The sequence below is a fragment of the Hyla sarda genome, unplaced genomic scaffold, assembly GCF_029499605.1.
Source record: "Hyla sarda isolate aHylSar1 unplaced genomic scaffold, aHylSar1.hap1 scaffold_2053, whole genome shotgun sequence".
Classification (NCBI taxonomy): Eukaryota; Metazoa; Chordata; class Amphibia; order Anura; family Hylidae; genus Hyla; species Hyla sarda.
In genome coordinates, this window is record NW_026608717.1 from 18,513 (window position 1) to 45,435 (window position 26,923).

Below are 26,923 nucleotides of genomic sequence, written 5' to 3' on the forward strand. Positions count from 1 at the left end.
GACACTGGGCTTAGGATCTGCATAGGAAACACACACACAAGCACACACCTACCTTTGTTGCCTGCAGATGCCTCCTTGGCTGTCCCCAAACGGTATCAAACCAACACCCACGGGAAGCTGTAAGCATAGAGGACATGCCTGCACCCCATTGGACTTACCTGTGTGGGTTAAATCCGGGTTATTTGACAACCTATGGCGGTGATGGTTCTGCTCAGGCAGAGCAGTGCTGATGCTCCTCATAAAGCTGTCGCTGCTGTGAAGGTTCTAGGTGACATCACAATCCCTATGGTTACATACACAACAAAGCTGGGTTGTTGTTGTTTACACTCTGCAAGGCCTGTGGAAGTGAGTGACATCATAGCACTGTAGTTCTGAGGGTTCTAGATGGATGCAACAATCTCCTGTTGCTTCTATGAAGGCCATAATAGACGACATCACCAAACAGCTCCATAGTCACATACACAGCAAAGGAGAGATGTTGTTTACACCTAGTGATGTCAGTGGTATTGAGTGACATCACAGCACAGTGCTAAGGCTCCTGGGCCTGGACACAGCAGCGGCTGCAATATCTCAACGGAGAATACGTTTATATATATGTGTGTGTGTGCGCGTATATATATATATATATATATATATATATATATATATATATTTCTCCGCCGAAATCACTTTTAAACCCATTTCCACCTTTTTTTCCCTTCTCTTCCTCTTACTTTTTTTTCACGTTTTTTTACGTTTTTCTCCTTTTCGCCTCTTTTCTGGGCGTATTATTCTTCTTTTTCTTCTTTTTTTTCGTCTAATGCATACCCCATCAGTGCAGCAATGCTTATTCAATACCGCCAGCAGATGGAGACACTGGGGGATAATTTTCTAAGGATTTATACTGATTTTTCCTGTCTGAATTTGTCGCACAGAAAGTTGCAGGCCAAATATGTGTGACATTTCTGCGACTTTAGCTTCTAGAGCATTTTTACAACATTATACATAGGTGCTGAATACATAAAAAGCGACTGTTCAGCGACAGACAAGTCGCATCGGCTGAAAGTAGGCCAGAATGTCAGTCCATGTTGGAGCAGGTTTAGATACAGTCTAAAGCATAGATCTCAAAGTCTGTGCACAGAATTTAGCAAGGGCCTCGCACCTTCTGATGCATCAGGTAGGTGCACTATAGCATAGCCTAACCCTCTGTACTTTGGTCTATATTGATGCGGGACATAGACAGCCAGCTGATGACCAATCCATTAGTGCAATGGATGGCTGGAAGCATTTGTCTTTGCCTTTGCAATACCACAGAAGCAATGCATGGTCAATGTACAGCAATGACACACCTGTGTGAACAGCCAGGAGACCCCCCCATGTTATGTTACATAGTTACATAGTTAGTACGGTCGAAAAAAGACATATGTCCATCAAGTTCAACCAGGGAATTAAGGGGTAGGGGTGTGGCGCGATATTGGGGAAGGGATGAGATTTTATATTTCTTCATAAGCATTAATCTTATTTTGTCAATTAGGAACATTCAGCACCCACCCGCTATCAAGGCAGCTGCCTATCATGTCATGCCCTACCTGCACAGGTGTGCTGGCTACTCAAATGATCCAATTAAGGAGGCCATTTAGTCAGCAGCAGCAGAAGTCCTGTGCCTGGACGCTCCAACAGCGGCCAGACACAAGCAGAAGCAGCAGAAGCAGCAGCAGCACCACCTTTTGTTTTTTGGCTGCAGCAGCAGCAGCAGCAGCAGCAAGGCCCACAGGGCTGGCTAGCTGGCTAGCCAGCAAGCAGGTAGCAATGAAAGTAGGAATCTTTCTTTTTAACCCTGTAAGGGGGTGGTGCACTGTACCCGAAGATACTGCCATATCGGGTCAATGCATAGGGCGACGGAAGCAAGCTTCGAAATCGGCCCCCGTTCTCAAAAATCCATTTAATATATGGTCCCCAGATAGGGGACGTATCAGATATTAAACTGATAAGAACAGATACTACACTTGATCTTAGCCAAAAGGCCGAGAAGCGATAACCGTGAAAGGGGCGGGCCCAACAAGGTCCCCTTCATGGGCACTATCACTGCTTGCTGTCAGGGAGGCTGCCAGACAATTTTCCATGCACACTCTGGGCTGGGGGGCAGTCAACCACCAGTACACACAGCAGAACCTAAACCCATACCATTATTGCTAAGCAGCAAGACAGGGGCCCATTGCACTCCCACGGGGCCTTTTTAAATGCAATCCATAACCCGGATTTGCCAGGAACCCTTCTTACTCCTCCTACTTGCATGTGACACTGGGCTTAGGATCTGCATAGGAAACACACACACAAGCACACACCTACCTTTGTTGCCTGCAGATGCCTCCTTGGCTGTCCCCAAACGGTATCAAACCAACACCCACGGGAAGCTGTAAGCATAGAGGACATGCCTGCACCCCATTGGACTTACCTGTGTGGGTTAAATCCGGGTTATTTGACAACCTATGGCGGTGATGGTTCTGCTCAGGCAGAGCAGTGCTGATGCTCCTCATAAAGCTGTCGCTGCTGTGAAGGTTCTAGGTGACATCACAATCCCTATGGTTACATACACAACAAAGCTGGGTTGTTGTTGTTTACACTCTGCAAGGCCTGTGGAAGTGAGTGACATCATAGCACTGTAGTTCTGAGGGTTCTAGATGGATGCAACAATCTCCTGTTGCTTCTATGAAGGCCATAATAGACGACATCACCAAACAGCTCCATAGTCACATACACAGCAAAGGAGAGATGTTGTTTACACCTAGTGATGTCAGTGGTATTGAGTGACATCACAGCACAGTGCTAAGGCTCCTGGGCCTGGACACAGCAGCGGCTGCAATATCTCAACGGAGAATACGTTTATATATATGTGTGTGTGTGCGCGTATATATATATATATATATATATATATATATATATATATATATATATATTTCTCCGCCGAAATCACTTTTAAACCCATTTCCACCTTTTTTTCCCTTCTCTTCCTCTTACTTTTTTTTCACGTTTTTTTACGTTTTTCTCCTTTTCGCCTCTTTTCTGGGCGTATTATTCTTCTTTTTCTTCTTTTTTTTCGTCTAATGCATACCCCATCAGTGCAGCAATGCTTATTCAATACCGCCAGCAGATGGAGACACTGGGGGATAATTTTCTAAGGATTTATACTGATTTTTCCTGTCTGAATTTGTCGCACAGAAAGTTGCAGGCCAAATATGTGTGACATTTCTGCGACTTTAGCTTCTAGAGCATTTTTACAACATTATACATAGGTGCTGAATACATAAAAAGCGACTGTTCAGCGACAGACAAGTCGCATCGGCTGAAAGTAGGCCAGAATGTCAGTCCATGTTGGAGCAGGTTTAGATACAGTCTAAAGCATAGATCTCAAAGTCTGTGCACAGAATTTAGCAAGGGCCTCGCACCTTCTGATGCATCAGGTAGGTGCACTATAGCATAGCCTAACCCTCTGTACTTTGGTCTATATTGATGCGGGACATAGACAGCCAGCTGATGACCAATCCATTAGTGCAATGGATGGCTGGAAGCATTTGTCTTTGCCTTTGCAATACCACAGAAGCAATGCATGGTCAATGTACAGCAATGACACACCTGTGTGAACAGCCAGGAGACCCCCCCATGTTATGTTACATAGTTACATAGTTAGTACGGTCGAAAAAAGACATATGTCCATCAAGTTCAACCAGGGAATTAAGGGGTAGGGGTGTGGCGCGATATTGGGGAAGGGATGAGATTTTATATTTCTTCATAAGCATTAATCTTATTTTGTCAATTAGGAACATTCAGCACCCACCCGCTATCAAGGCAGCTGCCTATCATGTCATGCCCTACCTGCACAGGTGTGCTGGCTACTCAAATGATCCAATTAAGGAGGCCATTTAGTCAGCAGCAGCAGAAGTCCTGTGCCTGGACGCTCCAACAGCGGCCAGACACAAGCAGAAGCAGCAGAAGCAGCAGCAGCACCACCTTTTGTTTTTTGGCTGCAGCAGCAGCAGCAGCAGCAGCAAGGCCCACAGGGCTGGCTAGCTGGCTAGCCAGCAAGCAGGTAGCAATGAAAGTAGGAATCTTTCTTTTTAACCCTGTAAGGGGGTGGTGCACTGTACCCGAAGATACTGCCATATCGGGTCAATGCATAGGGCGACGGAAGCAAGCTTCGAAATCGGCCCCCGTTCTCAAAAATCCATTTAATATATGGTCCCCAGATAGGGGACGTATCAGATATTAAACTGATAAGAACAGATACTACACTTGATCTTAGCCAAAAGGCCGAGAAGCGATAACCGTGAAAGGGGCGGGCCCAACAAGGTCCCCTTCATGGGCACTATCACTGCTTGCTGTCAGGGAGGCTGCCAGACAATTTTCCATGCACACTCTGGGCTGGGGGGCAGTCAACCACCAGTACACACAGCAGAACCTAAACCCATACCATTATTGCTAAGCAGCAAGACAGGGGCCCATTGCACTCCCACGGGGCCTTTTTAAATGCAATCCATAACCCGGATTTGCCAGGAACCCTTCTTACTCCTCCTACTTGCATGTGACACTGGGCTTAGGATCTGCATAGGAAACACACACACAAGCACACACCTACCTTTGTTGCCTGCAGATGCCTCCTTGGCTGTCCCCAAACGGTATCAAACCAACACCCACGGGAAGCTGTAAGCATAGAGGACATGCCTGCACCCCATTGGACTTACCTGTGTGGGTTAAATCCGGGTTATTTGACAACCTATGGCGGTGATGGTTCTGCTCAGGCAGAGCAGTGCTGATGCTCCTCATAAAGCTGTCGCTGCTGTGAAGGTTCTAGGTGACATCACAATCCCTATGGTTACATACACAACAAAGCTGGGTTGTTGTTGTTTACACTCTGCAAGGCCTGTGGAAGTGAGTGACATCATAGCACTGTAGTTCTGAGGGTTCTAGATGGATGCAACAATCTCCTGTTGCTTCTATGAAGGCCATAATAGACGACATCACCAAACAGCTCCATAGTCACATACACAGCAAAGGAGAGATGTTGTTTACACCTAGTGATGTCAGTGGTATTGAGTGACATCACAGCACAGTGCTAAGGCTCCTGGGCCTGGACACAGCAGCGGCTGCAATATCTCAACGGAGAATACGTTTATATATATGTGTGTGTGTGCGCGTATATATATATATATATATATATATATATATATATATATATTTCTCCGCCGAAATCACTTTTAAACCCATTTCCACCTTTTTTTCCCTTCTCTTCCTCTTACTTTTTTTTCACGTTTTTTTACGTTTTTCTCCTTTTCGCCTCTTTTCTGGGCGTATTATTCTTCTTTTTCTTCTTTTTTTTCGTCTAATGCATACCCCATCAGTGCAGCAATGCTTATTCAATACCGCCAGCAGATGGAGACACTGGGGGATAATTTTCTAAGGATTTATACTGATTTTTCCTGTCTGAATTTGTCGCACAGAAAGTTGCAGGCCAAATATGTGTGACATTTCTGCGACTTTAGCTTCTAGAGCATTTTTACAACATTATACATAGGTGCTGAATACATAAAAAGCGACTGTTCAGCGACAGACAAGTCGCATCGGCTGAAAGTAGGCCAGAATGTCAGTCCATGTTGGAGCAGGTTTAGATACAGTCTAAAGCATAGATCTCAAAGTCTGTGCACAGAATTTAGCAAGGGCCTCGCACCTTCTGATGCATCAGGTAGGTGCACTATAGCATAGCCTAACCCTCTGTACTTTGGTCTATATTGATGCGGGACATAGACAGCCAGCTGATGACCAATCCATTAGTGCAATGGATGGCTGGAAGCATTTGTCTTTGCCTTTGCAATACCACAGAAGCAATGCATGGTCAATGTACAGCAATGACACACCTGTGTGAACAGCCAGGAGACCCCCCCATGTTATGTTACATAGTTACATAGTTAGTACGGTCGAAAAAAGACATATGTCCATCAAGTTCAACCAGGGAATTAAGGGGTAGGGGTGTGGCGCGATATTGGGGAAGGGATGAGATTTTATATTTCTTCATAAGCATTAATCTTATTTTGTCAATTAGGAACATTCAGCACCCACCCGCTATCAAGGCAGCTGCCTATCATGTCATGCCCTACCTGCACAGGTGTGCTGGCTACTCAAATGATCCAATTAAGGAGGCCATTTAGTCAGCAGCAGCAGAAGTCCTGTGCCTGGACGCTCCAACAGCGGCCAGACACAAGCAGAAGCAGCAGAAGCAGCAGCAGCACCACCTTTTGTTTTTTGGCTGCAGCAGCAGCAGCAGCAGCAGCAAGGCCCACAGGGCTGGCTAGCTGGCTAGCCAGCAAGCAGGTAGCAATGAAAGTAGGAATCTTTCTTTTTAACCCTGTAAGGGGGTGGTGCACTGTACCCGAAGATACTGCCATATCGGGTCAATGCATAGGGCGACGGAAGCAAGCTTCGAAATCGGCCCCCGTTCTCAAAAATCCATTTAATATATGGTCCCCAGATAGGGGACGTATCAGATATTAAACTGATAAGAACAGATACTACACTTGATCTTAGCCAAAAGGCCGAGAAGCGATTACCGTGAAAGGGGCGGGCCCAACAAGGTCCCCTTCATGGGCACTATCACTGCTTGCTGTCAGGGAGGCTGCCAGACAATTTTCCATGCACACTCTGGGCTGGGGGGCAGTCAACCACCAGTACACACAGCAGAACCTAAACCCATACCATTATTGCTAAGCAGCAAGACAGGGGCCCATTGCACTCCCACGGGGCCTTTTTAAATGCAATCCATAACCCGGATTTGCCAGGAACCCTTCTTACTCCTCCTACTTGCATGTGACACTGGGCTTAGGATCTGCATAGGAAACACACACACAAGCACACACCTACCTTTGTTGCCTGCAGATGCCTCCTTGGCTGTCCCCAAACGGTATCAAACCAACACCCACGGGAAGCTGTAAGCATAGAGGACATGCCTGCACCCCATTGGACTTACCTGTGTGGGTTAAATCCGGGTTATTTGACAACCTATGGCGGTGATGGTTCTGCTCAGGCAGAGCAGTGCTGATGCTCCTCATAAAGCTGTCGCTGCTGTGAAGGTTCTAGGTGACATCACAATCCCTATGGTTACATACACAACAAAGCTGGGTTGTTGTTGTTTACACTCTGCAAGGCCTGTGGAAGTGAGTGACATCATAGCACTGTAGTTCTGAGGGTTCTAGATGGATGCAACAATCTCCTGTTGCTTCTATGAAGGCCATAATAGACGACATCACCAAACAGCTCCATAGTCACATACACAGCAAAGGAGAGATGTTGTTTACACCTAGTGATGTCAGTGGTATTGAGTGACATCACAGCACAGTGCTAAGGCTCCTGGGCCTGGACACAGCAGCGGCTGCAATATCTCAACGGAGAATACGTTTATATATATGTGTGTGTGTGCGCGTATATATATATATATATATATATATATATATATATATATATATATATATATATTTCTCCGCCGAAATCACTTTTAAACCCATTTCCACCTTTTTTTCCCTTCTCTTCCTCTTACTTTTTTTTCACGTTTTTTTACGTTTTTCTCCTTTTCGCCTCTTTTCTGGGCGTATTATTCTTCTTTTTCTTCTTTTTTTTTCGTCTAATGCATACCCCATCAGTGCAGCAATGCTTATTCAATACCGCCAGCAGATGGAGACACTGGGGGATAATTTTCTAAGGATTTATACTGATTTTTCCTGTCTGAATTTGTCGCACAGAAAGTTGCAGGCCAAATATGTGTGACATTTCTGCGACTTTAGCTTCTAGAGCATTTTTACAACATTATACATAGGTGCTGAATACATAAAAAGCGACTGTTCAGCGACAGACAAGTCGCATCGGCTGAAAGTAGGCCAGAATGTCAGTCCATGTTGGAGCAGGTTTAGATACAGTCTAAAGCATAGATCTCAAAGTCTGTGCACAGAATTTAGCAAGGGCCTCGCACCTTCTGATGCATCAGGTAGGTGCACTATAGCATAGCCTAACCCTCTGTACTTTGGTCTATATTGATGCGGGACATAGACAGCCAGCTGATGACCAATCCATTAGTGCAATGGATGGCTGGAAGCATTTGTCTTTGCCTTTGCAATACCACAGAAGCAATGCATGGTCAATGTACAGCAATGACACACCTGTGTGAACAGCCAGGAGACCCCCCCATGTTATGTTACATAGTTACATAGTTAGTACGGTCGAAAAAAGACATATGTCCATCAAGTTCAACCAGGGAATTAAGGGGTAGGGGTGTGGCGCGATATTGGGGAAGGGATGAGATTTTATATTTCTTCATAAGCATTAATCTTATTTTGTCAATTAGGAACATTCAGCACCCACCCGCTATCAAGGCAGCTGCCTATCATGTCATGCCCTACCTGCACAGGTGTGCTGGCTACTCAAATGATCCAATTAAGGAGGCCATTTAGTCAGCAGCAGCAGAAGTCCTGTGCCTGGACGCTCCAACAGCGGCCAGACACAAGCAGAAGCAGCAGAAGCAGCAGCAGCACCACCTTTTGTTTTTTGGCTGCAGCAGCAGCAGCAGCAGCAGCAAGGCCCACAGGGCTGGCTAGCTGGCTAGCCAGCAAGCAGGTAGCAATGAAAGTAGGAATCTTTCTTTTTAACCCTGTAAGGGGGTGGTGCACTGTACCCGAAGATACTGCCATATCGGGTCAATGCATAGGGCGACGGAAGCAAGCTTCGAAATCGGCCCCCGTTCTCAAAAATCCATTTAATATATGGTCCCCAGATAGGGGACGTATCAGATATTAAACTGATAAGAACAGATACTACACTTGATCTTAGCCAAAAGGCCGAGAAGCGATAACCGTGAAAGGGGCGGGCCCAACAAGGTCCCCTTCATGGGCACTATCACTGCTTGCTGTCAGGGAGGCTGCCAGACAATTTTCCATGCACACTCTGGGCTGGGGGGCAGTCAACCACCAGTACACACAGCAGAACCTAAACCCATACCATTATTGCTAAGCAGCAAGACAGGGGCCCATTGCACTCCCACGGGGCCTTTTTAAATGCAATCCATAACCCGGATTTGCCAGGAACCCTTCTTACTCCTCCTACTTGCATGTGACACTGGGCTTAGGATCTGCATAGGAAACACACACACAAGCACACACCTACCTTTGTTGCCTGCAGATGCCTCCTTGGCTGTCCCCAAACGGTATCAAACCAACACCCACGGGAAGCTGTAAGCATAGAGGACATGCCTGCACCCCATTGGACTTACCTGTGTGGGTTAAATCCGGGTTATTTGACAACCTATGGCGGTGATGGTTCTGCTCAGGCAGAGCAGTGCTGATGCTCCTCATAAAGCTGTCGCTGCTGTGAAGGTTCTAGGTGACATCACAATCCCTATGGTTACATACACAACAAAGCTGGGTTGTTGTTGTTTACACTCTGCAAGGCCTGTGGAAGTGAGTGACATCATAGCACTGTAGTTCTGAGGGTTCTAGATGGATGCAACAATCTCCTGTTGCTTCTATGAAGGCCATAATAGACGACATCACCAAACAGCTCCATAGTCACATACACAGCAAAGGAGAGATGTTGTTTACACCTAGTGATGTCAGTGGTATTGAGTGACATCACAGCACAGTGCTAAGGCTCCTGGGCCTGGACACAGCAGCGGCTGCAATATCTCAACGGAGAATACGTTTATATATATGTGTGTGTGTGCGCGTATATATATATATATATATATATATATATATATATATATATATTTCTCCGCCGAAATCACTTTTAAACCCATTTCCACCTTTTTTTTCCCTTCTCTTCCTCTTACTTTTTTTTCACGTTTTTTTACGTTTTTCTCCTTTTCGCCTCTTTTCTGGGCGTATTATTCTTCTTTTTCTTCTTTTTTTTCGTCTAATGCATACCCCATCAGTGCAGCAATGCTTATTCAATACCGCCAGCAGATGGAGACACTGGGGGATAATTTTCTAAGGATTTATACTGATTTTTCCTGTCTGAATTTGTCGCACAGAAAGTTGCAGGCCAAATATGTGTGACATTTCTGCGACTTTAGCTTCTAGAGCATTTTTACAACATTATACATAGGTGCTGAATACATAAAAAGCGACTGTTCAGCGACAGACAAGTCGCATCGGCTGAAAGTAGGCCAGAATGTCAGTCCATGTTGGAGCAGGTTTAGATACAGTCTAAAGCATAGATCTCAAAGTCTGTGCACAGAATTTAGCAAGGGCCTCGCACCTTCTGATGCATCAGGTAGGTGCACTATAGCATAGCCTAACCCTCTGTACTTTGGTCTATATTGATGCGGGACATAGACAGCCAGCTGATGACCAATCCATTAGTGCAATGGATGGCTGGAAGCATTTGTCTTTGCCTTTGCAATACCACAGAAGCAATGCATGGTCAATGTACAGCAATGACACACCTGTGTGAACAGCCAGGAGACCCCCCCATGTTATGTTACATAGTTACATAGTTAGTACGGTCGAAAAAAGACATATGTCCATCAAGTTCAACCAGGGAATTAAGGGGTAGGGGTGTGGCGCGATATTGGGGAAGGGATGAGATTTTATATTTCTTCATAAGCATTAATCTTATTTTGTCAATTAGGAACATTCAGCACCCACCCGCTATCAAGGCAGCTGCCTATCATGTCATGCCCTACCTGCACAGGTGTGCTGGCTACTCAAATGATCCAATTAAGGAGGCCATTTAGTCAGCAGCAGCAGAAGTCCTGTGCCTGGACGCTCCAACAGCGGCCAGACACAAGCAGAAGCAGCAGAAGCAGCCAGCAGCACCACCTTTTGTTTTTTGGCTGCAGCAGCAGCAGCAGCAGCAGCAAGGCCCACAGGGCTGGCTAGCTGGCTAGCCAGCAAGCAGGTAGCAATGAAAGTAGGAATCTTCTTTTTTAACCCTGTAAGGGGGGTGGTGCACTGTACCCGAAGATACTGCCATATCGGGTCAATGCATAGGGCGACGGAAAGCAAGCTTCGAAATCGGCCCCCGTTCTCAAAAATCCATTTAATATATGGTCCCCAGATAGGGGACGTATCAGATATTAAACTGATAAGAACAGATACTACACTTGATCTTAGCCAAAAGGCCGAGAAGCGATAACCGTGAAAGGGGCGGGCCCAACAAGGTCCCCTTCATGGGCACTATCACTGCTTGCTGTCAGGGAGGCTGCCAGACAATTTTCCATGCACACTCTGGGCTGGGGGGGCAGTCAACCACCAGTACACACAGCAGAACCTAAACCCATACCATTATTGCTAAGCAGCAAGGACAGGGGCCCATTGCACTCCCACGGGGCCTTTTTAAATGCAATCCATAACCCGGATTTGCCAGGAACCCTTCTTACTCCTCCTACTTGCATGTGACACTGGGCTTAGGATCTGCATAGGAAACACACACACAAGCACACACCTACCTTTGTTGCCTGCAGATGCCTCCTTGGCTGTCCCCAAACGGTATCAAACCAACACCCACGGGAAGCTGTAAGCATAGAGGACATGCCTGCACCCCATTGGACTTACCTGTGTGGGTTAAATCCGGGTTATTTGACAACCTATGGCGGTGATGGTTCTGCTCAGGCAGAGCAGTGCTGATGCTCCTCATCGCTGCTGTGAAGGTTCTAGGTGACATCACAATCCCTATGGTTACATACACAACAAAGCTGGGTTGTTGTTGTTTACACTCTGCAAGGCCTGTGGAAGTGAGTGACATCATAGCACTGTAGTTCTGAGGGTTCTAGATGGATGCAACAATCTCCTGTTGCTTCTATGAAGGCCATAATAGACGACATCACCAAACAGCTCCATAGTCACATACACAGCAAAGGAGAGATGTTGTTTACACCTAGTGATGTCAGTGGTATTGAGTGACATCACAGCACAGTGCTAAGGCTCCTGGGCCTGGACACAGCAGCGGCTGCAATATCTCAACGGAGAATACGTTTATATATATGTGTGTGTGTGCGCGTATATATATATATATATATATATATATATATATATATATATATATTTCTCCGCCGAAATCACTTTTAAACCCATTTCCACCTTTTTTTCCCTTCTCTTCCTCTTACTTTTTTTTCACGTTTTTTTACGTTTTTCTCCTTTTCGCCTCTTTTCTGGGCGTATTATTCTTCTTTTTCTTCTTTTTTTTCGTCTAATGCATACCCCATCAGTGCAGCAATGCTTATTCAATACCGCCAGCAGATGGAGACACTGGGGGATAATTTTCTAAGGATTTATACTGATTTTTCCTGTCTGAATTTGTCGCACAGAAAGTTGCAGGCCAAATATGTGTGACATTTCTGCGACTTTAGCTTCTAGAGCATTTTTACAACATTATACATAGGTGCTGAATACATAAAAAGCGACTGTTCAGCGACAGACAAGTCGCATCGGCTGAAAGTAGGCCAGAATGTCAGTCCATGTTGGAGCAGGTTTAGATACAGTCTAAAGCATAGATCTCAAAGTCTGTGCACAGAATTTAGCAAGGGCCTCGCACCTTCTGATGCATCAGGTAGGTGCACTATAGCATAGCCTAACCCTCTGTACTTTGGTCTATATTGATGCGGGACATAGACAGCCAGCTGATGACCAATCCATTAGTGCAATGGATGGCTGGAAGCATTTGTCTTTGCCTTTGCAATACCACAGAAGCAATGCATGGTCAATGTACAGCAATGACACACCTGTGTGAACAGCCAGGAGACCCCCCCATGTTATGTTACATAGTTACATAGTTAGTACGGTCGAAAAAAGACATATGTCCATCAAGTTCAACCAGGGAATTAAGGGGTAGGGGTGTGGCGCGATATTGGGGAAGGGATGAGATTTTATATTTCTTCATAAGCATTAATCTTATTTTGTCAATTAGGAACATTCAGCACCCACCCGCTATCAAGGCAGCTGCCTATCATGTCATGCCCTACCTGCACAGGTGTGCTGGCTACTCAAATGATCCAATTAAGGAGGCCATTTAGTCAGCAGCAGCAGAAGTCCTGTGCCTGGACGCTCCAACAGCGGCCAGACACAAGCAGAAGCAGCAGAAGCAGCAGCAGCACCACCTTTTGTTTTTTGGCTGCAGCAGCAGCAGCAGCAGCAGCAAGGCCCACAGGGCTGGCTAGCTGGCTAGCCAGCAAGCAGGTAGCAATGAAAGTAGGAATCTTTCTTTTTAACCCTGTAAGGGGGTGGTGCACTGTACCCGAAGATACTGCCATATCGGGTCAATGCATAGGGCGACGGAAGCAAGCTTCGAAATCGGCCCCCGTTCTCAAAAATCCATTTAATATATGGTCCCCAGATAGGGGACGTATCAGATATTAAACTGATAAGAACAGATTTTTTTTTTTTTTTTTTTTTTTTTTTTTATCTAAAGCCGAGGAACGTGCTTTCGATTCACCCAAAGTGCAAGAAAAAGTGCAAACGTGTTACACTAAAAAAACGTGCACAAAGGATGCGGTCTATCGCAAGCCCTTCTCCGATAGGAGAGAGGCCCCCCAACAAACCTTACCCTTCGCCTCCGGACCAAGAGGTACCTGCGAGGTTCCAGGTTCGATGTCCCTTTTCGCCGAAGCTACTAGGAGACCACAAATGCTCCCGGCATCCCCCTTGGCGTTAGCCAAGGTATCTGCCCGCAGAGCCGATTACGGTAGGTACCCTGCGAAGCAGGAGTACCCGGGGTGTTTGCAGGGAGGTGCGGAACCTAATGGCCACACACACCTCCCCTAGACCGCCAGGAGGGACACCCAGAAGGGCTACCGCATCCTGACAAATCCTGTGAACACACAACACGCAAAAAGTGACACAGTGAGACAAAAAATAAATAAATAAGTGAATGTGTGCAGATATACTGCCCGGACATCCGGCCGGATCTATAAAAATTTCTCTGATCCTAGCCAGAAGGCCGGGAATCAAGAGGTGAGTGCCACAAGGTGAAGAGATTATGGTGCCCGTGCTTCAACTCAGTGAGCCTATTCTCCCAGTGAGTTTCGGCACCTCGGGGTCACCACTCCCCGAGGCACAAAAGTACCTCGGCTCTAGACCCTCTCAGCCTCATGGCGAGACCCGGAGGGAACAGGTCACATCGGGGCAGCCGTCGAGCTGATTCCTCAGAACCAGCCCCGGAAAGCCCTGGTACACCTGCATCCTCCATGCAGCACCCATCCCCACCAGCATGAAAACTGATAAGAACAGATACTACACTTGATCTTAGCCAAAAGGCCGAGAAGCGATAACCGTGAAAGGGGCGGGCCCAACAAGGTCCCCTTCATGGGCACTATCACTGCTTGCTGTCAGGGAGGCTGCCAGACAATTTTCCATGCACACTCTGGGCTGGGGGGCAGTCAACCACCAGTACACACAGCAGAACCTAAACCCATACCATTATTGCTAAGCAGCAAGACAGGGGCCCATTGCACTCCCACGGGGCCTTTTTAAATGCAATCCATAACCCGGATTTGCCAGGAACCCTTCTTACTCCTCCTACTTGCATGTGACACTGGGCTTAGGATCTGCATAGGAAACACACACACAAGCACACACCTACCTTTGTTGCCTGCAGATGCCTCCTTGGCTGTCCCCAAACGGTATCAAACCAACACCCACGGGAAGCTGTAAGCATAGAGGACATGCCTGCACCCCATTGGACTTACCTGTGTGGGTTAAATCCGGGTTATTTGACAACCTATGGCGGTGATGGTTCTGCTCAGGCAGAGCAGTGCTGATGCTCCTCATAAAGCTGTCGCTGCTGTGAAGGTTCTAGGTGACATCACAATCCCTATGGTTACATACACAACAAAGCTGGGTTGTTGTTGTTTACACTCTGCAAGGCCTGTGGAAGTGAGTGACATCATAGCACTGTAGTTCTGAGGGTTCTAGATGGATGCAACAATCTCCTGTTGCTTCTATGAAGGCCATAATAGACGACATCACCAAACAGCTCCATAGTCACATACACAGCAAAGGAGAGATGTTGTTTACACCTAGTGATGTCAGTGGTATTGAGTGACATCACAGCACAGTGCTAAGGCTCCTGGGCCTGGACACAGCAGCGGCTGCAATATCTCAACGGAGAATACGTTTATATATATGTGTGTGTGTGCGCGTATATATATATATATATATATATATATATATATATATATATATATTTCTCCGCCGAAATCACTTTTAAACCCATTTCCACCTTTTTTTCCCTTCTCTTCCTCTTACTTTTTTTTCACGTTTTTTTACGTTTTTCTCCTTTTCGCCTCTTTTCTGGGCGTATTATTCTTCTTTTTCTTCTTTTTTTTCGTCTAATGCATACCCCATCAGTGCAGCAATGCTTATTCAATACCGCCAGCAGATGGAGACACTGGGGGATAATTTTCTAAGGATTTATACTGATTTTTCCTGTCTGAATTTGTCGCACAGAAAGTTGCAGGCCAAATATGTGTGACATTTCTGCGACTTTAGCTTCTAGAGCATTTTTACAACATTATACATAGGTGCTGAATACATAAAAAGCGACTGTTCAGCGACAGACAAGTCGCATCGGCTGAAAGTAGGCCAGAATGTCAGTCCATGTTGGAGCAGGTTTAGATACAGTCTAAAGCATAGATCTCAAAGTCTGTGCACAGAATTTAGCAAGGGCCTCGCACCTTCTGATGCATCAGGTAGGTGCACTATAGCATAGCCTAACCCTCTGTACTTTGGTCTATATTGATGCGGGACATAGACAGCCAGCTGATGACCAATCCATTAGTGCAATGGATGGCTGGAAGCATTTGTCTTTGCCTTTGCAATACCACAGAAGCAATGCATGGTCAATGTACAGCAATGACACACCTGTGTGAACAGCCAGGAGACCCCCCCATGTTATGTTACATAGTTACATAGTTAGTACGGTCGAAAAAAGACATATGTCCATCAAGTTCAACCAGGGAATTAAGGGGTAGGGGTGTGGCGCGATATTGGGGAAGGGATGAGATTTTATATTTCTTCATAAGCATTAATCTTATTTTGTCAATTAGGAACATTCAGCACCCACCCGCTATCAAGGCAGCTGCCTATCATGTCATGCCCTACCTGCACAGGTGTGCTGGCTACTCAAATGATCCAATTAAGGAGGCCATTTAGTCAGCAGCAGCAGAAGTCCTGTGCCTGGACGCTCCAACAGCGGCCAGACACAAGCAGAAGCAGCAGCAGCAGCACCACCTTTTGTTTTTTGGCTGCAGCAGCAGCAGCAGCAGCAGCAAGGCCCACAGGGCTGGCTAGCTGGCTAGCCAGCAAGCAGGTAGCAATGAAAGTAGGAATCTTTCTTTTTAACCCTGTAAGGGGGTGGTGCACTGTACCCGAAGATACTGCCATATCGGGTCAATGCATAGGGCGACGGAAGCAAGCTTCGAAATCGGCCCCCGTTCTCAAAAATCCATTTAATATATGGTCCCCAGATAGGTGACGTATCAGATATTAAACTGATAAGAACAGATACTACACTTGATCTTAGCCAAAAGGCCGAGAAGCGATAACCGTGAAAGGGGCGGGCCCAACAAGGTCCCCTTCATGGGCACTATCACTGCTTGCTGTCAGGGAGGCTGCCAGACAATTTTCCATGCACACTCTGGGCTGGGGGGCAGTCAACCACCAGTACACACAGCAGAACCTAAACCCATACCATTATTGCTAAGCAGCAAGACAGGGGCCCATTGCACTCCCACGGGGCCTTTTTAAATGCAATCCATAACCCGGATTTGCCAGGAACCCTTCTTACTCCTCCTACTTGCATGTGACACTGGGCTTAGGATCTGCATAGGAAACACACACACAAGCACACACCTACCTTTGTTGCCTGCAGATGCCTCCTTGGCTGTCCCCAAACGGTATCAAACCAACACCCACGGGAAGCTGTAAGCATAGAGGACATGCCTGCACCCCATTGGACTTACCTGTGTGGGTTAAATCCGGGTTATTTGACAACCTATGGCGGTGATGGTTCTGCTCAGGCAGAGCAGTGCTGATGCTCCTCATAAAGCTGTCGCTGCTGTGAAGGTTCTAGGTGACATCACAATCCCTATGGTTACATACACAACAAAGCTGGGTTGTTGTTGTTTACACTCTGCAAGGCCTGTGGAAGTGAGTGACATCATAGCACTGTAGTTCTGAGGGTTCTAGATGGATGCAACAATCTCCTGTTGCTTCTATGAAGGCCATAATAGACGACATCACCAAACAGCTCCATAGTCACATACACAGCAAAGGAGAGATGTTGTTTACACCTAGTGATGTCAGTGGTATTGAGTGACATCACAGCACAGTGCTAAGGCTCCTGGGCCTGGACACAGCAGCGGCTGCAATATCTCAACGGAGAATACGTTTATATATATGTGTGTGTGTGCGCGTATATATATATATATATATATATATATATATATATATATTTCTCCGCCGAAATCACTTTTAAACCCATTTCCACCTTTTTTTCCCTTCTCTTCCTCTTACTTTTTTTTCACGTTTTTTTACGTTTTTCTCCTTTTCGCCTCTTTTCTGGGCGTATTATTCTTCTTTTTCTTCTTTTTTTTCGTCTAATGCATACCCCATCAGTGCAGCAATGCTTATTCAATACCGCCAGCAGATGGAGACACTGGGGGATAATTTTCTAAGGATTTATACTGATTTTTCCTGTCTGAATTTGTCGCACAGAAAGTTGCAGGCCAAATATGTGTGACATTTCTGCGACTTTAGCTTCTAGAGCATTTTTACAACATTATACATAGGTGCTGAATACATAAAAAGCGACTGTTCAGCGACAGACAAGTCGCATCGGCTGAAAGTAGGCCAGAATGTCAGTCCATGTTGGAGCAGGTTTAGATACAGTCTAAAGCATAGATCTCAAAGTCTGTGCACAGAATTTAGCAAGGGCCTCGCACCTTCTGATGCATCAGGTAGGTGCACTATAGCATAGCCTAACCCTCTGTACTTTGGTCTATATTGATGCGGGACATAGACAGCCAGCTGATGACCAATCCATTAGTGCAATGGATGGCTGGAAGCATTTGTCTTTGCCTTTGCAATACCACAGAAGCAATGCATGGTCAATGTACAGCAATGACACACCTGTGTGAACAGCCAGGAGACCCCCCCATGTTATGTTACATAGTTACATAGTTAGTACGGTCGAAAAAAGACATATGTCCATCAAGTTCAACCAGGGAATTAAGGGGTAGGGGTGTGGCGCGATATTGGGGAAGGGATGAGATTTTATATTTCTTCATAAGCATTAATCTTATTTTGTCAATTAGGAACATTCAGCACCCACCCGCTATCAAGGCAGCTGCCTATCATGTCATGCCCTACCTGCACAGGTGTGCTGGCTACTCAAATGATCCAATTAAGGAGGCCATTTAGTCAGCAGCAGCAGAAGTCCTGTGCCTGGACGCTCCAACAGCGGCCAGACACAAGCAGAAGCAGCAGAAGCAGCAGCAGCACCACCTTTTGTTTTTTGGCTGCAGCAGCAGCAGCAGCAGCAGCAAGGCCCACAGGGCTGGCTAGCTGGCTAGCCAGCAAGCAGGTAGCAATGAAAGTAGGAATCTTTCTTTTTAACCCTGTAAGGGGGTGGTGCACTGTACCCGAAGATACTGCCATATCGGGTCAATGCATAGGGCGACGGAAGCAAGCTTCGAAATCGGCCCCCGTTCTCAAAAATCCATTTAATATATGGTCCCCAGATAGGGGACGTATCAGATATTAAACTGATAAGAACAGATACTACACTTGATCTTAGCCAAAAGGCCGAGAAGCGATAACCGTGAAAGGGGCGGGCCCAACAAGGTCCCCTTCATGGGCACTATCACTGCTTGCTGTCAGGGAGGCTGCCAGACAATTTTCCATGCACACTCTGGGCTGGGGGGCAGTCAACCACCAGTACACACAGCAGAACCTAAACCCATACCATTATTGCTAAGCAGCAAGACAGGGGCCCATTGCACTCCCACGGGGCCTTTTTAAATGCAATCCATAACCCGGATTTGCCAGGAACCCTTCTTACTCCTCCTACTTGCATGTGACACTGGGCTTAGGATCTGCATAGGAAACACACACACAAGCACACACCTACCTTTGTTGCCTGCAGATGCCTCCTTGGCTGTCCCCAAACGGTATCAAACCAACACCCACGGGAAGCTGTAAGCATAGAGGACATGCCTGCACCCCATTGGACTTACCTGTGTGGGTTAAATCCGGGTTATTTGACAACCTATGGCGGTGATGGTTCTGCTCAGGCAGAGCAGTGCTGATGCTCCTCATAAAGCTGTCGCTGCTGTGAAGGTTCTAGGTGACATCACAATCCCTATGGTTACATACACAACAAAGCTGGGTTGTTGTTGTTTACACTCTGCAAGGCCTGTGGAAGTGAGTGACATCATAGCACTGTAGTTCTGAGGGTTCTAGATGGATGCAACAATCTCCTGTTGCTTCTATGAAGGCCATAATAGACGACATCACCAAACAGCTCCATAGTCACATACACAGCAAAGGAGAGATGTTGTTTACACCTAGTGATGTCAGTGGTATTGAGTGACATCACAGCACAGTGCTAAGGCTCCTGGGCCTGGACACAGCAGCGGCTGCAATATCTCAACGGAGAATACGTTTATATATATGTGTGTGTGTGCGCGTATATATATATATATATATATATATATATATATATATATATATATTTCTCCGCCGAAATCACTTTTAAACCCATTTCCACCTTTTTTTCCCTTCTCTTCCTCTTACTTTTTTTTCACGTTTTTTTACGTTTTTCTCCTTTTCGCCTCTTTTCTGGGCGTATTATTCTTCTTTTTCTTCTTTTTTTTCGTCTAATGCATACCCCATCAGTGCAGCAATGCTTATTCAATACCGCCAGCAGATGGAGACACTGGGGGATAATTTTCTAAGGATTTATACTGATTTTTCCTGTCTGAATTTGTCGCACAGAAAGTTGCAGGCCAAATATGTGTGACATTTCTGCGACTTTAGCTTCTAGAGCATTTTTACAACATTATACATAGGTGCTGAATACATAAAAAGCGACTGTTCAGCGACAGACAAGTCGCATCGGCTGAAAGTAGGCCAGAATGTCAGTCCATGTTGGAGCAGGTTTAGATACAGTCTAAAGCATAGATCTCAAAGTCTGTGCACAGAATTTAGCAAGGGCCTCGCACCTTCTGATGCATCAGGTAGGTGCACTATAGCATAGCCTAACCCTCTGTACTTTGGTCTATATTGATGCGGGACATAGACAGCCAGCTGATGACCAATCCATTAGTGCAATGGATGGCTGGAAGCATTTGTCTTTGCCTTTGCAATACCACAGAAGCAATGCATGGTCAATGTACAGCAATGACACACCTGTGTGAACAGCCAGGAGACCCCCCCATGTTATGTTACATAGTTACATAGTTAGTACGGTCGAAAAAAGACATATGTCCATCAAGTTCAACCAGGGAATTAAGGGGTAGGGGTGTGGCGCGATATTGGGGAAGGGATGAGATTTTATATTTCTTCATAAGCATTAATCTTATTTTGTCAATTAGGAACATTCAGCACCCACCCGCTATCAAGGCAGCTGCCTATCATGTCATGCCCTACCTGCACAGGTGTGCTGGCTACTCAAATGATCCAATTAAGGAGGCCATTTAGTCAGCAGCAGCAGAAGTCCTGTGCCTGGACGCTCCAACAGCGGCCAGACACAAGCAGAAGCAGCAGAAGCAGCAGCAGCACCACCTTTTGTTTTTTGGCTGCAGCAGCAGCAGCAGCAGCAGCAAGGCCCACAGGGCTGGCTAGCTGGCTAGCCAGCAAGCAGGTAGCAATGAAAGTAGGAATCTTTCTTTTTAACCCTGTAAGGGGGTGGTGCACTGTACCCGAAGATACTGCCATATCGGGTCAATGCATAGGGCGACGGAAGCAAGCTTCGAAATCGGCCCCCGTTCTCAAAAATCCATTTAATATATGGTCCCCAGATAGGGGACGTATCAGATATTAAACTGATAAGAACAGATACTACACTTGATCTTAGCCAAAAGGCCGAGAAGCGATAACCGTGAAAGGGGCGGGCCCAACAAGGTCCCCTTCATGGGCACTATCACTGCTTGCTGTCAGGGAGGCTGCCAGACAATTTTCCATGCACACTCTGGGCTGGGGGGCAGTCAACCACCAGTACACACAGCAGAACCTAAACCCATACCATTATTGCTAAGCAGCAAGACAGGGGCCCATTGCACTCCCACGGGGCCTTTTTAAATGCAATCCATAACCCGGATTTGCCAGGAACCCTTCTTACTCCTCCTACTTGCATGTGACACTGGGCTTAGGATCTGCATAGGAAACACACACACAAGCACACACCTACCTTTGTTGCCTGCAGATGCCTCCTTGGCTGTCCCCAAACGGTATCAAACCAACACCCACGGGAAGCTGTAAGCATAGAGGACATGCCTGCACCCCATTGGACTTACCTGTGTGGGTTAAATCCGGGTTATTTGACAACCTATGGCGGTGATGGTTCTGCTCAGGCAGAGCAGTGCTGATGCTCCTCATAAAGCTGTCGCTGCTGTGAAGGTTCTAGGTGACATCACAATCCCTATGGTTACATACACAACAAAGCTGGGTTGTTGTTGTTTACACTCTGCAAGGCCTGTGGAAGTGAGTGACATCATAGCACTGTAGTTCTGAGGGTTCTAGATGGATGCAACAATCTCCTGTTGCTTCTATGAAGGCCATAATAGACGACATCACCAAACAGCTCCATAGTCACATACACAGCAAAGGAGAGATGTTGTTTACACCTAGTGATGTCAGTGGTATTGAGTGACATCACAGCACAGTGCTAAGGCTCCTGGGCCTGGACACAGCAGCGGCTGCAATATCTCAACGGAGAATACGTTTATATATATGTGTGTGTGTGCGCGTATATATATATATATATATATATATATATATATATATATATATTTCTCCGCCGAAATCACTTTTAAACCCATTTCCACCTTTTTTTCCCTTCTCTTCCTCTTACTTTTTTTTCACGTTTTTTTACGTTTTTCTCCTTTTCGCCTCTTTTCTGGGCGTATTATTCTTCTTTTTCTTCTTTTTTTTCGTCTAATGCATACCCCATCAGTGCAGCAATGCTTATTCAATACCGCCAGCAGATGGAGACACTGGGGGATAATTTTCTAAGGATTTATACTGATTTTTCCTGTCTGAATTTGTCGCACAGAAAGTTGCAGGCCAAATATGTGTGACATTTCTGCGACTTTAGCTTCTAGAGCATTTTTACAACATTATACATAGGTGCTGAATACATAAAAAGCGACTGTTCAGCGACAGACAAGTCGCATCGGCTGAAAGTAGGCCAGAATGTCAGTCCATGTTGGAGCAGGTTTAGATACAGTCTAAAGCATAGATCTCAAAGTCTGTGCACAGAATTTAGCAAGGGCCTCGCACCTTCTGATGCATCAGGTAGGTGCACTATAGCATAGCCTAACCCTCTGTACTTTGGTCTATATTGATGCGGGACATAGACAGCCAGCTGATGACCAATCCATTAGTGCAATGGATGGCTGGAAGCATTTGTCTTTGCCTTTGCAATACCACAGAAGCAATGCATGGTCAATGTACAGCAATGACACACCTGTGTGAACAGCCAGGAGACCCCCCCATGTTATGTTACATAGTTACATAGTTAGTACGGTCGAAAAAAGACATATGTCCATCAAGTTCAACCAGGGAATTAAGGGGTAGGGGTGTGGCGCGATATTGGGGAAGGGATGAGATTTTATATTTCTTCATAAGCATTAATCTTATTTTGTCAATTAGGAACATTCAGCACCCACCCGCTATCAAGGCAGCTGCCTATCATGTCATGCCCTACCTGCACAGGTGTGCTGGCTACTCAAATGATCCAATTAAGGAGGCCATTTAGTCAGCAGCAGCAGAAGTCCTGTGCCTGGACGCTCCAACAGCGGCCAGACACAAGCAGAAGCAGCAGAAGCAGCAGCAGCACCACCTTTTGTTTTTTGGCTGCAGCAGCAGCAGCAGCAGCAGCAAGGCCCACAGGGCTGGCTAGCTGGCTAGCCAGCAAGCAGGTAGCAATGAAAGTAGGAATCTTTCTTTTTAACCCTGTAAGGGGGTGGTGCACTGTACCCGAAGATACTGCCATATCGGGTCAATGCATAGGGCGACGGAAGCAAGCTTCGAAATCGGCCCCCGTTCTCAAAAATCCATTTAATATATGGTCCCCAGATAGGGGACGTATCAGATATTAAACTGATAAGAACAGATACTACACTTGATCTTAGCCAAAAGGCCGAGAAGCGATAACCGTGAAAGGGGCGGGCCCAACAAGGTCCCCTTCATGGGCACTATCACTGCTTGCTGTCAGGGAGGCTGCCAGACAATTTTCCATGCACACTCTGGGCTGGGGGGCAGTCAACCACCAGTACACACAGCAGAACCTAAACCCATACCATTATTGCTAAGCAGCAAGACAGGGGCCCATTGCACTCCCACGGGGCCTTTTTAAATGCAATCCATAACCCGGATTTGCCAGGAACCCTTCTTACTCCTCCTACTTGCATGTGACACTGGGCTTAGGATCTGCATAGGAAACACACACACAAGCACACACCTACCTTTGTTGCCTGCAGATGCCTCCTTGGCTGTCCCCAAACGGTATCAAACCAACACCCACGGGAAGCTGTAAGCATAGAGGACATGCCTGCACCCCATTGGACTTACCTGTGTGGGTTAAATCCGGGTTATTTGACAACCTATGGCGGTGATGGTTCTGCTCAGGCAGAGCAGTGCTGATGCTCCTCATAAAGCTGTCGCTGCTGTGAAGGTTCTAGGTGACATCACAATCCCTATGGTTACATACACAACAAAGCTGGGTTGTTGTTGTTTACACTCTGCAAGGCCTGTGGAAGTGAGTGACATCATAGCACTGTAGTTCTGAGGGTTCTAGATGGATGCAACAATCTCCTGTTGCTTCTATGAAGGCCATAATAGACGACATCACCAAACAGCTCCATAGTCACATACACAGCAAAGGAGAGATGTTGTTTACACCTAGTGATGTCAGTGGTATTGAGTGACATCACAGCACAGTGCTAAGGCTCCTGGGCCTGGACACAGCAGCGGCTGCAATATCTCAACGGAGAATACGTTTATATATATGTGTGTGTGTGCGCGTATATATATATATATATATATATATATATATATATATATATATATATATATATTTCTCCGCCGAAATCACTTTTAAACCCATTTCCACCTTTTTTTCCCTTCTCTTCCTCTTACTTTTTTTTCACGTTTTTTTACGTTTTTCTCCTTTTCGCCTCTTTTCTGGGCGTATTATTCTTCTTTTTCTTCTTTTTTTCCGTCTAATGCATACCCCATCAGTGCAGCAATGCTTATTCAATACCGCCAGCAGATGGAGACACTGGGGGATAATTTTCTAAGGATTTATACTGATTTTTCCTGTCTGAATTTGTCGCACAGAAAGTTGCAGGCCAAATATGTGTGACATTTCTGCGACTTTAGCTTCTAGAGCATTTTTACAACATTATACATAGGTGCTGAATACATAAAAAGCGACTGTTCAGCGACAGACAAGTCGCATCGGCTGAAAGTAGGCCAGAATGTCAGTCCATGTTGGAGCAGGTTTAGATACAGTCTAAAGCATAGATCTCAAAGTCTGTGCACAGAATTTAGCAAGGGCCTCGCACCTTCTGATGCATCAGGTAGGTGCACTATAGCATAGCCTAACCCTCTGTACTTTGGTCTATATTGATGCGGGACATAGACAGCCAGCTGATGACCAATCCATTAGTGCAATGGATGGCTGGAAGCATTTGTCTTTGCCTTTGCAATACCACAGAAGCAATGCATGGTCAATGTACAGCAATGACACACCTGTGTGAACAGCCAGGAGACCCCCCCATGTTATGTTACATAGTTACATAGTTAGTACGGTCGAAAAAAGACATATGTCCATCAAGTTCAACCAGGGAATTAAGGGGTAGGGGTGTGGCGCGATATTGGGGAAGGGATGAGATTTTATATTTCTTCATAAGCATTAATCTTATTTTGTCAATTAGGAACATTCAGCACCCACCCGCTATCAAGGCAGCTGCCTATCATGTCATGCCCTACCTGCACAGGTGTGCTGGCTACTCAAATGATCCAATTAAGGAGGCCATTTAGTCAGCAGCAGCAGAAGTCCTGTGCCTGGACGCTCCAACAGCGGCCAGACACAAGCAGAAGCAGCAGAAGCAGCAGCAGCACCACCTTTTGTTTTTTGGCTGCAGCAGCAGCAGCAGCAGCAGCAGCAAGGCCCACAGGGCTGGCTAGCTGGCTAGCCAGCAAGCAGGTAGCAATGAAAGTAGGAATCTTTCTTTTTAACCCTGTAAGGGGGTGGTGCACTGTACCCGAAGATACTGCCATATCGGGTCAATGCATAGGGCGACGGAAGCAAGCTTCGAAATCGTCCCCCGTTCTCAAAAATCCATTTAATATATGGTCCCCAGATAGGGGACGTATCAGATATTAAACTGATAAGAACAGATACTACACTTGATCTTAGCCAAAAGGCCGAGAAGCGATAACCGTGAAAGGGGCGGGCCCAACAAGGTCCCCTTCATGGGCACTATCACTGCTTGCTGTCAGGGAGGCTGCCAGACAATTTTCCATGCACACTCTGGGCTGGGGGGCAGTCAACCACCAGTACACACAGCAGAACCTAAACCCATACCATTATTGCTAAGCAGCAAGACAGGGGCCCATTGCACTCCCACGGGGCCTTTTTAAATGCAATCCATAACCCGGATTTGCCAGGAACCCTTCTTACTCCTCCTACTTGCATGTGACACTGGGCTTAGGATCTGCATAGGAAACACACACACAAGCACACACCTACCTTTGTTGCCTGCAGATGCCTCCTTGGCTGTCCCCAAACGGTATCAAACCAACACCCACGGGAAGCTGTAAGCATAGAGGACATGCCTGCACCCCATTGGACTTACCTGTGTGGGTTAAATCCGGGTTATTTGACAACCTATGGCGGTGATGGTTCTGCTCAGGCAGAGCAGTGCTGATGCTCCTCATAAAGCTGTCGCTGCTGTGAAGGTTCTAGGTGACATCACAATCCCTATGGTTACATACACAACAAAGCTGGGTTGTTGTTGTTTACACTCTGCAAGGCCTGTGGAAGTGAGTGACATCATAGCACTGTAGTTCTGAGGGTTCTAGATGGATGCAACAATCTCCTGTTGCTTCTATGAAGGCCATAATAGACGACATCACCAAACAGCTCCATAGTCACATACACAGCAAAGGAGAGATGTTGTTTACACCTAGTGATGTCAGTGGTATTGAGTGACATCACAGCACAGTGCTAAGGCTCCTGGGCCTGGACACAGCAGCGGCTGCAATATCTCAACGGAGAATACGTTTATATATATGTGTGTGTGTGCGCGTATATATATATATATATATATATATATATATATATATTTCTCCGCCGAAATCACTTTTAAACCCATTTCCACCTTTTTTTCCCTTCTCTTCCTCTTACTTTTTTTTCACGTTTTTTTACGTTTTTCTCCTTTTCGCCTCTTTTCTGGGCGTATTATTCTTCTTTTTCTTCTTTTTTTTCGTCTAATGCATACCCCATCAGTGCAGCAATGCTTATTCAATACCGCCAGCAGATGGAGACACTGGGGGATAATTTTCTAAGGATTTATACTGATTTTTCCTGTCTGAATTTGTCGCACAGAAAGTTGCAGGCCAAATATGTGTGACATTTCTGCGACTTTAGCTTCTAGAGCATTTTTACAACATTATACATAGGTGCT

At 46.1% G+C, this 26,923-nt stretch overlaps 11 non-coding genes and 1 pseudogene across 11 annotated transcripts; all 12 read right to left on the reverse strand.

The window, feature by feature from the left end:
• Nucleotides 1-1,824: 1,824 nt before the first annotated feature.
• Nucleotides 1,825-2,015, reverse strand: LOC130318529 (U2 spliceosomal RNA). The gene has a single exon (XR_008865037.1). It is a non-coding gene; the product is annotated as a U2 spliceosomal RNA (small nuclear RNA).
• Nucleotides 2,016-4,108: 2,093 nt separating this feature from the next.
• On the reverse strand, nt 4,109-4,299 carry LOC130318530 (U2 spliceosomal RNA). Its single transcript, XR_008865038.1, has one exon. It is a non-coding gene; the product is annotated as a U2 spliceosomal RNA (small nuclear RNA).
• A 2,085-nt stretch (nt 4,300-6,384) lies between these two features.
• LOC130318531 (U2 spliceosomal RNA) lies at nt 6,385-6,575 on the reverse strand. Its single transcript, XR_008865039.1, has one exon. It is a non-coding gene; the product is annotated as a U2 spliceosomal RNA (small nuclear RNA).
• A 2,098-nt stretch (nt 6,576-8,673) lies between these two features.
• On the reverse strand, nt 8,674-8,864 carry LOC130318532 (U2 spliceosomal RNA). Its single transcript, XR_008865040.1, has one exon. It is a non-coding gene; the product is annotated as a U2 spliceosomal RNA (small nuclear RNA).
• Nucleotides 8,865-10,954: 2,090 nt separating this feature from the next.
• Nucleotides 10,955-11,146, reverse strand: LOC130318544 (U2 spliceosomal RNA). Its single transcript, XR_008865051.1, has one exon. It is a non-coding gene; the product is annotated as a U2 spliceosomal RNA (small nuclear RNA).
• A 2,083-nt stretch (nt 11,147-13,229) lies between these two features.
• LOC130318547 (U2 spliceosomal RNA) lies at nt 13,230-13,424 on the reverse strand. The gene has a single exon (XR_008865053.1). It is a non-coding gene; the product is annotated as a U2 spliceosomal RNA (small nuclear RNA).
• A 692-nt stretch (nt 13,425-14,116) lies between these two features.
• LOC130318549 (U2 spliceosomal RNA) lies at nt 14,117-14,276 on the reverse strand (annotated as a pseudogene).
• Nucleotides 14,277-16,359: 2,083 nt separating this feature from the next.
• On the reverse strand, nt 16,360-16,550 carry LOC130318545 (U2 spliceosomal RNA). Its single transcript, XR_008865052.1, has one exon. It is a non-coding gene; the product is annotated as a U2 spliceosomal RNA (small nuclear RNA).
• Nucleotides 16,551-18,633: 2,083 nt separating this feature from the next.
• LOC130318533 (U2 spliceosomal RNA) lies at nt 18,634-18,824 on the reverse strand. The gene has a single exon (XR_008865041.1). It is a non-coding gene; the product is annotated as a U2 spliceosomal RNA (small nuclear RNA).
• Nucleotides 18,825-20,913: 2,089 nt separating this feature from the next.
• LOC130318534 (U2 spliceosomal RNA) lies at nt 20,914-21,104 on the reverse strand. Its single transcript, XR_008865042.1, has one exon. It is a non-coding gene; the product is annotated as a U2 spliceosomal RNA (small nuclear RNA).
• Nucleotides 21,105-23,191: 2,087 nt separating this feature from the next.
• On the reverse strand, nt 23,192-23,382 carry LOC130318535 (U2 spliceosomal RNA). The gene has a single exon (XR_008865043.1). It is a non-coding gene; the product is annotated as a U2 spliceosomal RNA (small nuclear RNA).
• A 2,100-nt stretch (nt 23,383-25,482) lies between these two features.
• Nucleotides 25,483-25,673, reverse strand: LOC130318543 (U2 spliceosomal RNA). The gene has a single exon (XR_008865050.1). It is a non-coding gene; the product is annotated as a U2 spliceosomal RNA (small nuclear RNA).
• Between the last annotated feature and the right edge of the window lie 1,250 nt (nt 25,674-26,923).